The 17,814-nt window shown below is 31.7% G+C and overlaps 1 protein-coding gene across 2 annotated transcripts in view; it reads left to right on the forward strand.

Annotated features, from left to right (window-relative positions):
- The first annotated feature begins 265 nt into the window (after positions 1-265).
- The window catches only part of LOC129808777 (uncharacterized), an 84,237-nt gene continuing 66,688 nt past the window's right edge, over positions 266-17,814 (forward strand). Inside the window, exon 1 of one of the 2 annotated variants that reach the window (XM_055858630.1) lies at positions 266-1,346. The gene's annotated coding sequence lies outside the window, so the exon portion shown is untranslated. The remainder of the gene's footprint in view (positions 1,347-17,814) is intronic. The other variant, XM_055858629.1, reaches the window with a different exon arrangement.

The following is a 17,814-nucleotide window of genomic DNA, read 5'->3' on the forward strand; positions in this document are numbered from 1 at the left end:
TCAAATATATTTGCGTTTTTTCGTTGGATTTGTTAAGGAAAAATAAAAAAAGAAATATGTATCAAGAGAGGGAATAACAATTGAGAGAGAGATGCTGTGAAGTGTGTATATTTTAGTGGGGGCGTCGACTTAAAGCGCACTCATAGATGTATTCGGAAAAAAAAACAACACACAAAATATGAGCAATATCATGTATGACTCTCTCGTTCTCTCTCACCAAGTCTGGGTCCAGCAGCATCATCAGCGGCAGCATCATGAGAAGAATCTCTCAAATGCTGTGAGTGCTTTGGTGCCTTTTGTGATCTCAGTTGCAAATTGTCAGTCGATGTGAGCACATTGTGCGCGTTCCGGAACACGAGAATAAGAAAAAAAGAAGATAGAGAGAGATTTGTATAGGAAGAAAGAAGAAGAAGAATTTGCAGGAGGAGCATTTTCGGAATAGCGAAAAAATAAAATAGTTTTTTCGGAATTTTTTTTTTGTAAATTGATTGACTTTGTAAAAAAAAAAGGTCTACCTCATGACGACTGGATGACAATTGAGAGGTGACCTTCAAAAAAAGGGACAGAAAAACAATTGAACCTTCTATTGTTTTTCCGGAAAAACATAAAAAAAAAATTGAAATAGAGAAACAGCTTGAGGAAAAGTTCTTCAGTATTGAGTTTAACTTATTCCGGAACATAGTGCAACAAATAAAGTGCCATAGAAAAGTGTTTATAAGTGATGATTTATTATGGATTTTGTGCCATCCGGAACTATTAGCTTAAGAAAGGGTGTTTAAGTGCTTTTTTTTTCTTCCGGAATTATTTCCGGAATTTGTTTTTATTGTTTTTTTTTGTAAATTTTTTTTCCGGTGAATTTTTTTAATTGATATTCTACACAATTTAAGCCATTGATAACTTCGGTACAATCAAATTAATCTCTCTCTCTCACAACTTGTCATCCCCCGGAACAGGTGGATCAACCACCGATAATCTGTGATTGCTCTCCCAAAATAATGTGCTAAAAAAAATTTTCTTTAAAAGTAATTTGTTTAAAGAAAATTGAGAAGTGAAAGGATAAACCATTCCGGAATATTATTTTTAATTCTTTTCTATCAAAAAAAAAATATTACAAAAATAAATTATCGTGAAGTAATAGAAGAATTTGTGGTATTCCCCTGTGTGGATTATTCCGGAAAACAAGAAAAAAAAATAGAAAAGAAAAAGAGGATAAAGTGCCATTTTTGTGCTAAAGAAAATTGTTATAGTTCAAATTTTGTGTGTTCAACTTTGTCATCAAAAAATAGGCAACGCCATAGGAAACACCGAAATCGATTACGGAACGCAAAGATAGATGCAAAAATAAGGTACAACTGCAAATAAAATTAAGATTTATTTATTTATTTATTTATTTTTTAAATATAAATGATCTCATGACTCTTTCCGAAAGGCTCACAATGTACCCTCCATTCGAGAAATGCTGTATAAAATTTATTCAAGGGATAGCATTTTGGTAAATGGAGAAAATTGTGTGACTCAATTCTGTCGTTTCCGGAATATATTCCGGAAATGATAAAGTTACTTGAAAAGAATCGATTGAAACCAACTTAGCCAGTTTTAGAGAGACTTTAGAACCGTATCAGACGCAAAAAGGCATTCCGGAAAATTACAGTGATGAAAATTATTGGTAAAAACCTTTTTAATATCGTCCTTTAGCTACTTTAGACGTTTAAGAAGAGACCCTTAAGACCTTTAAATGACGTAAGAACCGCCTCAGATGGAAAAAAAAAGCATTCCAGAAAATTACGGTGATGAAAAGAATCGATTGAAACCACCTTGGACTATCTCAGAGAGACTTTAGAACCGCATCAGACGGAAAAAGGCCTTCCGGAAAATTACAGTGGTAAAAATTATCGGTAGAAACCTTTTTAATCTCGTCTTTTAGTTATTTAAGACCCTTAAGAAGAGATCCTTAAGGCTCTTAAATGACTCAAGAAGCGCATGAAACGGAGAAAAGCCTTCCGGAAAATTACACTGATGAAAATCGTCGATAAAAACCTTCTTAATCGAGTCCCTTAATTATTGAGACACTTAAAAAGAGACCATTGAGACCTTTAAATGACGTAAGAACCGCCTCAGGTGAAAAAAAGCCTTCCGGAAAATTACAGTGATAAAAAGAATCGATTGAAACCACCTTAGCCTGTCTTATAGAGAATTTAGAACCGAATCAGATGAAGAAAAGGCTTCCGGAAAATTACACTGATGAAAATTATCGGTAAAAATCTTCTTAATCCTGTCCCTTAATTAATGAGAGGATTAAGAGGAGACCCTTAAGAACTTTAAGACTCTTAAGAACTGCATCAGACAGAGAAAAGTATTCCGGAAAATTACAGTGAGGACAAGAATTGATAAAAATCACTTTGGTCTATCTTAGAGACACCTAAGAAACGCATCTGAAAGAAAAAAGCATTCCAGAAAATTACAGTGATGAAAAGAATCGATTGAAATTACCTTGGCCGATCGTAAATAATCAATAAAAACTATTTTAATCCTGTCCTTTAATTACTTAAGATCCTTAAAAAGAGGCCCTTAAGGCTCTTAAGAGATTTTTGAACCGCATGAGATGGAGAAAAGCCTTCCGGAAAATTAAAGATATGGAAATTATCGGTAAAAACCTTCTTAATCCCGTCGTTTAATTATTTAAAACTTGCGATATTTGTCGCTTTGGGTACGTTGCGCCGGTAATCAAGTGAAAAAGTATTTTAACACCTGAAGTCAAACAATTAGGAATAGTTACATGGTGCTTTTTTCTCTCTCTCGTCCGAAATAGTTCATTGTGGCTCTGGAATGCCTTTTTAGATCAGGAAAATTTCATAAAATCGACATTTGAATACCTTTTCCAAGGAGAATTTATCTATTTTAGACAAAATCACGTCATCTTCTACGGTAAAATGTATCAATTATAACTAGAATGAACTATAAAATCACTCTATAATATCAATAATATAACTATCATCGGAAGAGCTATCATTTCTTTCGATTTTATCATTAAATCTTGCTCAAATATTCCAAGGGGCATTTATCGCTATAAACGAGTAGAAATGTCTGATATCTGTACGAAAAATATGAAGAAGACTTTACATATTTCTTCTATATAACAATTATTTATCTTAGATAAAATTCACGTCATCTTGTTCGGTAAAATGTATCAATTATAACTAAATAATATATAATCACTCTATAATGTCAATAATATAACTATCATCGGAAGAGCTATCATTTCTTTCGATTTTTTCTTTAAATCTTGCTCAAATTTCTCAAGGAGTATTTATCGCCATAAACGAGTAGAAATATCTAATATTTATACGAAAATGATGGAGAAGATTTTACATATTTCGTCTATATAACAATTATTTACCTTAGATAAAATTATTATTACTATTATTACTATGTATTCACAACAATAGAGAAAAAAATTACAATAACAAAAGAAATATAAGAATTAATTAACAGCAAAGAGCACAAAGAACTAAAAGAAAAGAAGAAGTCAAAACCCTAAAATTCACGTCATCTCTTACGGCAAAATGTATCGATTTTAACTAAATAATATATAATCACTTTATAATGTCAATAATATAACTTGGGGAGATCGAGGTAGAATTAGCCATCAAATGAAATTTTTCTTTGAGTATAACTTGTACAAAAAATATTTGTATAAGGCTGATAAATATTTCAGTGAATAGGAAGGGAAGTATATAATTAGAATAAAGAGTGATTTCCTCAATATTCCTTCGCAGGCAAACTATAAGATACCCCTATCCAATACTATACGTGGCTAATTCTACCCCAGTCTCCCCTATCGGCTGAAGATCTATTATTTCTTTCGATTTTTTCTTTAAATCTTCCTCAAATATCACAAGAAGCGTTTATCACTATAAATGTGTAGAAATGTCTAACATCTGTACAAAAATAACGCAGAAGACTTTACATATTAAATATGACAGTTATTTATTTTAGATAAAATCACGTCATTTTGCACGGTAAAATGTATCAATTATCACTAAAAAATGTTATTTCTTCTGCATTTTCCTTCAAATGATTAATTATTTATTCCCAACGATTTGTTTTCCTGAAATTCTCAAAGGAAAGTACTTTAAATACATAATGGCGAAGACTTTACATATTTCGTCTGTATAACCGCATAAAAGAGGTCCATATTCGGGTGAATGGGGACTTTTCGTATAGAAAATCAACGGAAAAATAGACCTAACGTCTAAGTACTACCTACTTTAGTTGATTTTTGATACTTCTTGGTACTCTTAGAGCGAATGTTGCGATGCGTAGATAATAATCAGACATTAGACGTTTTTCAATTTTTTTCAAAAATTTCTAAATTGATCCACTGAAGAATACCTATACCAAGAGTTGAAAGCTTTGGAGAAAAACCAGATTCTTTTAAGAGAGTGCATATAGTTTGCAATCAGACTCTAAAAGAACGAGAAAAAATATACCTTTCTTGATATTTTTTTCCCTCTAATTCTTCACGACGTTTCGAGGATGGATGTCCTCTTCATCAGATTTCGAATGACCGATACAGAATTTCTGCTAGAACCCCGTTTGACCGAAAATTTCTCCAAAACATTCTGGAGAAATTTTTCATCAAAAATATATAACAATTACTCATTTTAGATATAATCACATCATCCCCAAGTAGCACAAAATAACTTAACCAAAAAATATCGTTGTGCCAACGTTAAAATACGGTTATTTTAACCAAACAAGTTGTAAAAACGTCATCAAACAGTTAAATAACCAAGATGTGCTGCTTGGGTCTTGTTAGGTAAAATGTATCAATTATCACTAAATAATACAGTGGCGACAAGATAAATAGCACACCTTCAGCGATTTTTCTATTTTGATGTTTTATGATACAATATCAATCTTTATACCTGGATCATGCTTTATTTTTTAGAAAATATAATGCCCATTATGAATCAAAATGATAATTATTTAATATTTCTATCTGTTAAAACCATGCATTTTTGTCATTTTATGAATCTAGGTGTAATTTGTGTGGCCAATTTAAATAGCACACCTTCATTTTTCTCTGACAATATTACCTGAAATTTTGTTTTATTTTGTAATTCATTATATTCATGTATTTTTGATCATTTGCAGACATTAATGCCACAAATTTTTATAAAATAAAGTTATGAGAACTGAAAAAATCATGAAAATAGAGCCTTTGGTGCAGATTTACAGGCTTTACGTTTAGGATAACTAAGAATTTTTTTTTTGTAAACTATATTGTTCAAGGAAGAGAACGATTATTTCAATAATTTTTTTTATGATCAAACTTAAAAATCACGCAAAAAACTCGACAATTTTGAAAAGAATGGACATTTCTAGTAAATAAGGTAAAGTACCCTTACTCGACCGGGTTCCTCTATTCGACCGGTGGGTCAATTTTTGAATATTTGATGGTGAATTTCATCAATTTCTATGAATTTGTCACTGATTCGTATTATTTAAAGAATAATTGACCTATTAATGTTAGATCATACACAAAATATTATAGCAAATATAATTAAATTGAATAAATAAATCTAGCGGTCGAATAGAGGAACCGGTCGAATAAAGGGTACTTTACCTTACTCTGACATTGTTCGTATAATAAAATTGAATTCTTCTGCAACCGCACCGAAAACAAAGGAACAAATTAAACGTAATTTAAAGAAGTAACTCATGTGAGCATTACTAAAAGTCAATTATGTAAAAATACCGAGTTTAGAAGTGTTGCCAGACGTACCGTCGTTGCGGGTGACTTTACACTCTGCTGTTCGTAAGACTTTCATAAATTCTAGCACTTATTGATAGTCTTCGCCGATCCGGTCTACCATGTCAAAGTATATAGGGATATGTTATGTACCAAGTAAGGTACAATGATCCCTAAAAGGATTCTTGTAGTTTCAGTAATAGTCAATGAAATTCTAGTATAGGTATTTTGTCAAAAAACGACTCCGCGAAAAAGTTATCTGAAGATGCAATTCCAAAATCGATTTCAGAGAAGTAAAATGCCTAAATCCAATCTAAATTTATCTGGCTAGAATAATCCACTTCGATTTTGTTCATTATTTTTATTAAAATATTTTTTTTTCACTATAATCTTCCTAAGAACGCATGATTTATATTATAAAATTGCATGTAATGGTCTTTCTAAAGCTTTATTATAGAAGTATTTGGATAAAAATTATCCAATTTTTTTTATAACTTAAGATAAAATGACCGAGATCTACAAGATGGTGTGGTCGGTATTCAGGATTAGAAAATAAAGATCGTCAAAATATGAATATTTCAAATTTTTAAACTTTGAGCCTCTCTATCAAGGTAAATACTTGACGTAGACAGGAACATAGATACGTTCTGAAAAGGTCTTGATATCAGCTACAACATACTAAAATTTCAACGCAATCGAACGCCATCTTGGTTTGACGATTTTGTCCGCCATTTTGAATAACTGTCAAAACAAAAAACTTATCCGATTGAGCTGAAATTTTAGTATGTTCTAGCTGATGTCAAGACCTTTTCAGAACATATATAAAATCCGACCTAGGTTAAGCGATTGTCTGGATACAGGGGCTCTAAGTTCAAAATTTTGACATTTTCATTAATACAGAACTACGGAGAGCTTCTTTTATCGAAACCATCACAAAAAAAAGGCAGAATTATAGTTAGGCGATGAGATCTAAATAACAAACAAAAAGAAAAGTAATGTTTTTCTTTATAAACAGCATATTATTTGAAGATCTGAAAAACTTTTGCAAAGATGAAAAAATAAAAAAAATAAATAAATGCACTTTTCATTTATTTTTTTTTTAATTATGTAAGGGTAAATAAATATTAGATGAGTTCATATATTCTGTCAGTAGAAGAGGTAAAAAGTTTGGAGTGGTATATCTCAGCTCCTGATGAACATAATTGGATGAGTGAACTATTGTTGGAAAGCTTGGTTCATTAGCTTTCAGAATCTGGTATACTTAATCTGTTATGGATAAACTATGGTCATCCAGAACCATTTATGTCGAACAAGACACTTTTTGCAGCGTCATTTTTGACCATCTACTGCTGGGACCAGGAGTGACCCACAATTCTCGCACAAGGACTGTTCGTTAGAGGAACTCAAAGGGTATAATTTGTAGAAGAAACTTTTTTTTGGACATCTTACTTTTTTTTATTCATCGACTCTTGCAAGAATTTTGAAGTGTTAAACGCAAGGAAAAAATTACTGAAATCCTAAAAGAGTGGTTTCTGGAGGGGAAGCATAGACGTAGGGATGAAATTGATGTGATATTTGGATTCCTTGGATCAACTTATGGGGGAGTACTTAGAACATTCCAAGTCGATATCTTCATTAGTTTGTCCAGAAAATGGAATAGAAGGATTTCTGTAATTTTTTCCTTGCGTTTAACATTTTAAAATTCTTGCAAAAGTCGATGAATAAAAAAAAGTAAGATGTCCAAAAAAAAAGTTTCTTCTACAAATTGTACCATTTGAGTTCCTCTAACGAACAGTCCAAGTGCGAGAATTGTGGGTCACTCCTGGTCCCAGCAGTAGATGGTCAAAAATGACGCTGCAAAAAGTGTCTTCTTCGACATAAATGGTTCTGGATGACCATGGTTTACTCATAGAAGATTATATATACCAGATTCTGAAAGCTAATGAACCAAGCTTTCCAACAATAGTTCACTCATCCAATTATTTTCATCAGGAGCTGAGATATACCACTCCAAACTTTTTACCTCTTCTACTGACAGAATATATGATCTCATCTAATACATAACGAAATTTCCAGAAATTATTTTCATCACGTAAATTTTTTTTTCTGAATTTCCACACTATATACTTGAAAAAGTCTAAAATTATTTTATAAAAATGTATATTATTATCCTATGGCAGTTAAAAGAATCCATCCTTGGAATACAAGACATGTCGTATGACTATCCGAGGACACACTTTTTTTTTGGGATGAGTGAGCCGTTTTTTTAAATTCCGTTTTTTCATGAAATCCAATAACTTATGAAATTTATTTTTGTGGTTGAAAAAGTTTGTAACAGTAGGGGGAAGGTTCATAATTTTGGACAGTTTCTAAATATGGACACTTTGAGGGTAAAATTGGACACTAAAAATAAATTGATTAAAATTATGGAATTGTATTCCAAAAGGGGAAAGTGATCTCCCTTCGAACGTTCATGCCTTCGAATAATGTGAATTTCTTTTGTTTTTCGTAAGAGATTTTACACTAAATTATCACGAAATTATCAACAATTGATGATAAGCCAACTAATATTTAATAGAATTGTGCAAGTCTCCGACACAGTAAAACGAGTAATCTGAAAATATGTATCTTAAATTTTATGTAATCGTAAACTGTGTAATCAATTAAATGATGAAATATTGTACTTTCTAAGCAATGTTCTGTTGCTAATGCAAAAGTTGAGAAAATACTGTAACGGAAGTGTTTTTTGTTTTTACATCTAACGGTATCAAATTTCACTTTCTTGCTTTACATTACGTCTTTTTTTTGTATGGCCAAAATAAGCAAATAATTACACAGCTGTGTACATTTTTTTTTTTAGAGATTTCATGTAGCATTACACAGTTTTCAGACAAAATGTGTAGAAATTACATAATTGTGTACCAGTACACAGAATTACACGTTTAATGTAAAATTTACAATGAAAATCAAGGTAAACGAGCCAAAAATTTTTTACATAATATTTTATATAATAATTTACATAGAAAATACAGGCGCTACTGATAATTAGAGCTTGAAGTTTGGCTTTAAACTCAGACCCGAGGCGCCCCAAGAAGCAAAAAAGCTGCCTAATAGAACCAAGTATTAAACAAGTCTTTTAGTGCACTCTTAAAAGACTTAAAGTGAGAATTTTCGGTTGAAATTCCTATAGAAGCTGTTAAGATCCGTAAGAGTGCGCCACTTTACTTATAGTAGTCTCAATGATGGAACCAAGAGCGTTATAAGCAAATAAAAAGATATTTGGTTCTATAATGCCTTACTTAAGGAATTCTACAAGACTATATTAAGAAAAAATTGCTTCTTGGGGCATAATGTTCAATTCTTGTACAAAATGCATGAAAGACGAAATGTGAAATATGAAATGGTAAAATACGAAAAGGCATTGTATAAATGAGCAGTCAAAAGTTAAAATTGATCTGTAACAAAAAACTTTGAAACAGTGATATTTTCGTCCAAATCTTGGCAAAGAGAAAATAAAGGGCTTTACACTCTATATGGAACTATTTTAAATGTTAAATATATAAATTAGGTCCATTTTTGTAAATATTTAAGGTTTTTACTGATTATAATTAGATATTTTACTGCTCATTTTTAATTTTTTTACTGCCCATTTAGAACTTTTTACTGATCGTTTGTTTTTTTTGCCATACGAAAATACCCAATGCACCAAATTGCAATTTCCACCCGATATATAACCTTTGCTGAAAACCACAAGTCGATATCTTATTTACTTCGGGAGATATTAGGCTCCAAAAAGCGGAAGTGTCGAAACACACTTTGTCAAAGTTTGAGCCCGATCCGGAGGACATGAATCTCGCCTAATATTAGTAAGAATAAAGCTATGGAAAAGTCTCAATTTAAAATACTCACTCTGTGTATTAAGCATTTTTTTTTAACAAATGCGTAAAAAACATTAATTTCTTCACTATTTATTTATTAATTAAATAAAGAGATAAATAAGGAGGCACAAAAGAGTTCTAGATTTTTTTTTTACAATTTAATTAGCAAATAATTACGTTGGCTCAACTTTTAGATCAGGCATAAGCTAAAATAAAAGCCGAAGTGAATTTGGTGGTGCCAATTGGGATTCTTCGAAATCCCGCGAAAATTCACATTGAGAAAATGAGAGATTTTTTAAATGTGAAAATTGTTTAATTCCTTAGAGTTAAGTCATTTTCACAAGAAAATCCTTTTAATAATTTATTTGAATACAGTTATTTTGGGTTAATTGTGAATAATTGTCGATATTGCAACAAAAACATTGAGAGGAAATTTTGAAGTGGAAGACTGGTATTTTTTTGAGCTGTCCCAAAATTGAGGAAAAGTTTGAGAAAAATCCTTCTGTACAACAATTATTTTGGTTAATAAGGAATGCAAAAGTACGTATTGCAAGAAGGGACACGACCTGCTAATAAGGATAAAATAGAGGTCAAAATATTTTGTCGCGATTTTCAGTGATTTTTTGCAAACGCAGCGCCGCCAGACGTTTGTCAAGTGAGTTATTTGTGTCTCTATCTCTTACTTAATTTCTTTGTATTTCTGGAAGATTCAAGTAAAAGGATGTGTAGTGAAGAGCTATCCGTCTTCCGACAAAGATATCAAGAAGACAATTTATTTTTATGAGAGTTTTTCTTTCTATTATGTTTTTTGGCGCAAAAATATTCATCATGGCACCGTGAATGAGCGGGATTAGTGTTACCAGAACGTTAATCTGCAATTTCCATTAGAACTATCAACACAAAATTTCCGATACTAAGGTAAAGTACCCTTACTCGACCGGGTTCCTCTATTCGACCGGTGGGTCAATTTTTGAATATTTGATGGTGAATTTCATCAATTTCTATGAAATTGTCACTGATTCGTATTATTTAAAGAATAATTGACCTATTAATGTTAGATCATACACAAAATATTATAGAAAATATAATTAAATTGAATAAATAAATCTACCCGTCGAATAGAGGAACCGGTCGAATAAAGGGTACTTTACCTTACACGACTTTTAATAAGCACAGGTCTGTTTTAGATTAAGAAAATTTCATGAAATCGAAATTCATATCCTTTTGCTTCTTAAAATGCTTGCATAAATCAGGATAGACAGATTGTACTCTGTCGAACTCTTCTTCTTCTTTTAAACATCACACCAAATTTAATTTAGTTCAATTGAATTTTGAATGAAAAAGAATTAGATGGACATGTGCAATACGTTTGAGAGGGAAAAATATGTGAAATTTTACATAATTTTCCTGATCTAAAAGGTTGTTCCAGAGTCACAAAAATTCAATATGGTAACCTAATTTTGCCCCGGTCTCCCCTATAACCCGCCACGGCTACCGAAGTGTCGAAAATCATTTGGGCTATTATTAAGTGCTTAATTAAGTACTCAATATGCCAACCGGGTAGCCTTACGCTGTTCCTTTCTCTCACAGGAAACAGTGATAGGTCTACTAATTCATGTCATACCTCTTACAAAATTAATTCTTACTTTTAGAAAAGATCTTAAGAATATTATACTCTCTTTTTCTCTGTTTCTCCCTCTCTCTCAATTTCTTGATCTCTCGCACTATCTTCTTGGGAGAAGAAATAAAAAAGACGTTGGAAATCTGCACGATAAATATGATCGAGTTTGTTGGTCTGTTTGTGAGATCGCAAGAAGAAGAAGAAGAAGAAAATGAATACAAAAAAGTAAAAAAATAAATAAATAAAAGAAGTAGTATCGCGTGAGTGTTAGTGCGCGAAATGTGAAGGCATCGACCAGCTCATCGAGCAAGGTGCATGCCTCAGGCCACTCGACTTGCCGCAAGAACGCCAGGTATTGTTGACCAGTCCACACTATACCAGTCAGCCAATTTAAATTACGCGCATTTTTATTCAACAATACCCTCCTCCCTAAACAACAACAACAAAAAAAATCTCTTTCACAATTTTCAAATTAAATTTTCTTCATTTTCATTATTGTTTTTTATTTTTCTTTTTTAGAATTAGTAGGGGTTACTCAAACTTGAAATACCGACACATTTTTTCGTTCGAATCTATGGAATCCATGGAATCACGCGTAAGATTCATATAGGGTCTGAAATGTACATTCCTCCAAGAAACACTGGAATCAAATGGAATCACAGAATCATTCTTAATTCAGCGATAGATAAGCCATACTACATTACAGATTTCTATGGATTTTTTTCTTATTTTCCAAAAAAGATTGGACATTTTCAACTACCGTCGTTGCGGGTGACTTTGCACGTTTTTTCGCTGTTTTTCAACTTTTCCCTCTAAAAGTGGATAGTTAAAGTGAAGGGAAGGGGGTTTTTGAGTAAAATTATTTGTATTCAGTTGTTAATGAATGGATTTTGTGCCACTAACATTAATTTTATAAAATTTTACTATGTTTAAAAAAATCAAGAAAAAAGACTTGCACTTGGGATAAGATCCGGGTGACTTTGGACTTTTTAATAAATACTAAAAAATCAACAATTTCTGATAAAAAACGACAATGAAGATCTTCAGATCTAAAACGGTAAGATGAACAAGATCTACAACATGACGTGGTCGCCATCTTGATTTGACGTTTCTGTCCGCCATTTTGAATAACTGTCAAACCCTAAAACTGGTCCGATTGGATTGAAATTTTAGTATGTTGTAGCTGACGTCAAGACCTTTTCAAAACGTATCTATGTTCCAGTCTACGTTAAGTATTTACCTTGATACAGAGGCTCAAAGTTTTAAATTTTGTAATACTCATATTTTAGCGGTCTTTATTTTTTAATATTCAATATTTGATACCTAAACGAAATGCCTCAGTAACTATTAAAAATGCTTGAGACTTTTATTTTATATATTTATTTACTCTAACATAATTGAAAAAAAAAATAAACGAAAAGTGCATTTAACTAATTTTTTATTTTTCATCTTTGCGAAAACAGTTTTTAAGATTCTCAAATAATGCACTGTTATAAACAAAAACATTACTTTTCTTATTGTTTGTTTGTTAGATCTCATCTCCTAACCATAGCGCTGTCTTTTTTCTGATGGTTTTGATAAAAGAAGCTCCCTGTAGTTCTATATTCATGAAAATGTCAAAATTTTGAACTTGGAGCCCCAGTATCCAGACAATCACTTGACCTAGGTCGGATTTTATATATGTTCTGAAAAGGCCTTGACATCAGCTAGAACATACTAAAATTTCAGCTCAATCGGATGAGATTTTTGTTTTGACAGTTATTCAAAATGGCGGACAGAAACGTCAAATCAAGATGGTGACCATACCATCTTGTAGATCTCGGTCACTTTATATTAAGTTCCCACAAAATTGGATAATTTTTAACCAAATACTTCTATAATAAAGCTTTAGAAAGACCATTATAAGGTAAAGTACCCTTACTCGACCGGGTTCCTCTATTCGACCGGTGGGTCAATTTTTGAATATTTGATGGTGAATTTCATCAATTTCTATGAATTTGTCACTGATTCGTATTATTTAAAGAATAATTGACCTATTAATGTTAGATCATACACAAAATATTATAGCAAATATAATTAAATTGAATAAATAAATCTACCGGTCGAATAGAGGAACCGGTCGAATAGAGGAACCGGTCGAATAGAGGAACCGGTCGAATAAAGGGTACTTTACCTTATGCAATTTTATAACATAAATCATGCGTTCTTAGGAAGATAATAGAGAAAAAAATATTTTAATAGAAATAATCCACAAAATCGAAGTGGATTATTCTAGCCAGATAAATTTAGATTGGATTTGGACAATTTACTACTCTGAAATCGATTTCGGAATTACACCTTAAGATAACTTTTTCACGGAGCCGTTTTTTGACAAAATACCTATACTAGGATTTCATTGACTATTACTGAAACTACAAGAATCCTTTTAGGGATCATTGTACCTTACTTGGTACATAACATATCCCTATATACTTTGACATGGTAGACCGGATCGGCGAAGACAACCAATAAATGCTAGAATTTATGAAAGTCTTACGGACAGCAGAGTGCAAAGTCACCCGCAACAACGGTACAACAACAATCATATAATACGTCTCATTCAAAAATAAATACGATTTCTCCCGTGGCGGATACAAACTAAAATACCCGGTTACACTCTTAGAAAAGTTTAGAAGTGATTACTAATGAAAATTAGTTGTTCGGGCGATTATTATCAAATCTATTTAAAATGGTTCTTATATTCTTAAAACATTATAGGGGGAGGTGGGGCTACTTTGAGCTGTGGGGCTAGATTGTTATACTACTTTTTCGCCTATTTCTAAACGAAGCTGGTCCTTACAATTATTTTATTTAGATACACAATTATTTTGTCTATTCAAATTACATCATGTTAAAACCCAGTTTCCTTTAGAAACATGCGAAGAAATCGTATAACAATGTAGCCCCACAGCTCAAAGTAGCCCCACCTCCCCCTACTCATAATAAATTTATTAGTAGTGAGAATATAAGACAATATTTACGTGGATAAGTTGCGGCAATTATTTCATAATGCTTTTATACAATTATATTTGCTTGTGTTAATTAAATGAAATCATTATCCCAACTAATATTGGTCACTAATTCCTTTTAGTTCTCACAACCAATGTAAATAGATGGGCCTATATTTTCATAAAGTTCTGACTACTTTTCCAATAGTAAAGAGTGGTTTTTATTTTAGTAATGCGTTGAAGCTCTTTCGAATTTTAAGCAACTAATAAGAAATATGCATCACAATGAATGCTATATAGTAACCACAACTAATATGATATAGTTATTACAGCCAATAAGATGGGTATCAACCCCATTTATTTAGTAATTGTAACTAATATGTTATAGTACCCATTACTATTTTGATTTAGTTGTGATAACTAAATGAAAAGGATACTTTAACTAACTGTGGTCAACTATTTCATTTAGTTACCCAAACTAAATATATAGTTGGGTCTATATTTACTATATTTTATAGTTCTAATAACTGCATATGAGCTTGTACGAACTAATTTTTTCTAAGAGTGTAGCAAATGCGGTTAAGGCGGACCCCCGGGATACCAAGAACAAAATCGTTCTTCAATATTTTACACAGATTGAGGTACCCATTATTTTCGATTAATAAGAGGCTCTATTTAGAGACAAGGATTCAGATAGGATTTTAGAACGACAGGCGCCTAATTGATGAACTATCACCAAAAGAAATCGTTTTTTTTTCGAACGCAAAGAACAAAATTTTCCTAAAAATAAAATTCTAAAAAAAAAAGCTTAATTATTACACTATGCAACAAATTCACAACTTTTTTTGTTAACGGAGATCTCACATGGTACGTTTGGTAGAGTCATGTCCCCTGATTAAGAATCTGGTCTTGGTTTTGCTCCTATAGGGGAAGGTGGGGCTACTTTGAGGTGTGGGGCTAAATTGTTATACGATTTTTTCGCATATTTCTAATGGGAACTGGGTTTTAACATGAAGTAATTTGGATAGACAAAATAATTGTGGATCTAAATAAAATAATTGTAAGGACCAGCTTGATTTAGAAATAGGCGAAAAGCCGTATAACAATCTAGCCCCACAGCTCAAACTAGCCCCACCTCCCCCTACGTAACAATTTTTTTTTATTAATACTTTTATATTTTTTCTGCTTTGCCTTACATTATCCGTTATATCTCAGGTTCTAGTGAACGGAACTTGAAAAGTGTGGGTGCGTTGGAAAGGTCATTAGTCGAGCTTCAATTTTGATAATTACAAAAAACCTTGTAAAACCACTCCTTCGGGGTGTAAAATTGAAGTTTCTCTAAAAATTACCAAAAAATGGTCCTAAAGTGAGGTTTTAAAAATTTGTATAAAATAAACTAAACAAAATATTAAAAATCCAGTGATACCAGGTGATAGGCCACACTTAGAACTACAATTTTGTTTATCTGAGACATCGCGCTCCGATCACTCTAAATGCCTCATTTGTTGGTTTTTGTCATTTTCCAAAAATATGAAGTACCTATTTTAGAGCAAATTCCCTAAACATTTCTGAGAAAACATCTTTTAAAACTTGTGTGAAACATACATAACTGTTGAGATCCTTCTTTAAGTCGATCGAGGGACCATCAACATGATTTTTTTTTAACATCCCCAATCAACATTCAGCCACGTGAAGAAACCCCTAAACTCCTTTTGGAATGCTTTTTTTATGATTGGTAGAAAACGCATCAGCAAATATTTCGTAAATGCATTTCAATGACTTTAGATCATACTTTCATTTAAAATTAACCTCTACTAGAAATACAGTGCCAGCTTTGTAATCCGGATGATTGGGAGACAAAATGACAGATGTTCGCTTTGTAATCCGGATGGATTTTTTGAATTTGTTCAACGTCTCGAAAATATAATACAAGTTTTTTTTTGCAGAAATAGAATAAAAGTTTTAAAGAAGCTTAAAAAAGACATAATTAGAGAATTCTATGCTATTATACTTTATTTATTAAACAAAAACTTCAGAACATAATTCATTTTCATTGTTGAACACACATGCAAACATGACCTCAAAATGATTTCAAATGTAACCGTCGATAACTCGTCCGGATTACGGCGATCCGGATTAGAGAGCGGGCACTGTATTTTCAAAGACGAAAACACTCCACAAAAAACCGCGTGGAAATTATGAAAAAAAAATTTTTACATGTTTAGAGTCAAAAATTTAATTAGGACTGATAATGCTGGTGTTTTAGAGTTTGAAAAACTCTTTCGAATTTGAATTCTAACCCTATTTTTTGATTATTTTGAGGCCGTAAAAACTTTCTAGCTAGGTATTTCCTCTAACCTGTTTCATAGCGACATTGTAGCTGTTGCTATTGTTCTAAAAATTAACTTGATCATATTTAGCAACATCTGAAATTAGATAAATTCGACGATATCGGGAATAAACAGAATCACAGAATTGAATAATTGAGAATTACAAAATACCGAATTGAATTATTAAGAGAATGACACATTTGGAATCACTAGAATCACATTGGAATTCCATGGAATAAACGGGATATGTACACAAATTTTCGATCTTGAGTAACCCCTTGCATTTGATACAACAAAACACTGATTTTAATTTTGACAAAAATCATAATAAAAACATAATAATATTATTAGATCAATAATAAAGGAAGGGTTGACACTATCGAGGTCCCAGTGTAATATTTTTTTCAGTGTACTTAATTAATCACTTAATAAGTACTTAATTCAATGCAAAGTGTACCTATTTAATATTTAAGGATTTAAATTACATTGTTTTTTTTTTTGTATAAATTCTTCTGTAACTTGTTACTTGGTTGGTTGTTGGGATTTTCTCTAGGCTGAGATTTGAGAGAGTATCTTTAATAAAATGTGTATAGAGAGAGATATAAGACGAAAGGAATATAAGAAGTAAATAATAATAATAAAAAAAAAACAAAAGACGATTGGAAGCAAGCGCGACAAGTGGATTGAAAAACGCACCTGAGATAAAAACACGCACCGTTTGAAATGTGGACAAACAACTATGAGAGAAAGTTTTATAATATGTATCTCTTCTTGGGTTTTGTCTCATTGGGAGAAGCTAGTTCTTCTTATATTTATAGGGAGAGAGACACTTGAAGATTATTTTTCTTATGCGTTAAGACCAATTTTTCTTTTTATTTCTCTGGAAATTTATTTATTTATTTATTTTTTTTTAATAATTGCTTTATTCTTCAAAAAAAATATTATTTTTCTTACAAATTAATTACTCAATATTTCCTCTATTTTGTTGTTTAAATTGCTTTTGACAAAAGAAGCGTAAGAAAAAAAGCAAAATCCCCAAAAAAAACTAAAAAAAAAACATCATCTCTCAGTGGCACAATCAATAAAATAAATCCATTTCTTATTCATTAAGATTGCTTCTTTCTCCCTCTCTCTCTCTTTTACCCTTTTATCTTTCTTTTTTAATTTGTTTCTCTTTTTCACCTTTATGCTCTTATGCTTATATTCTCGAACTATTTTATGCCCGAATGAAACGATGGCAAAG

The sequence above is a fragment of the Phlebotomus papatasi genome, chromosome 5 (assembly GCF_024763615.1).
Source record: "Phlebotomus papatasi isolate M1 chromosome 5, Ppap_2.1, whole genome shotgun sequence".
NCBI lineage: Eukaryota > Metazoa > Arthropoda > Insecta > Diptera > Psychodidae > Phlebotomus > Phlebotomus papatasi.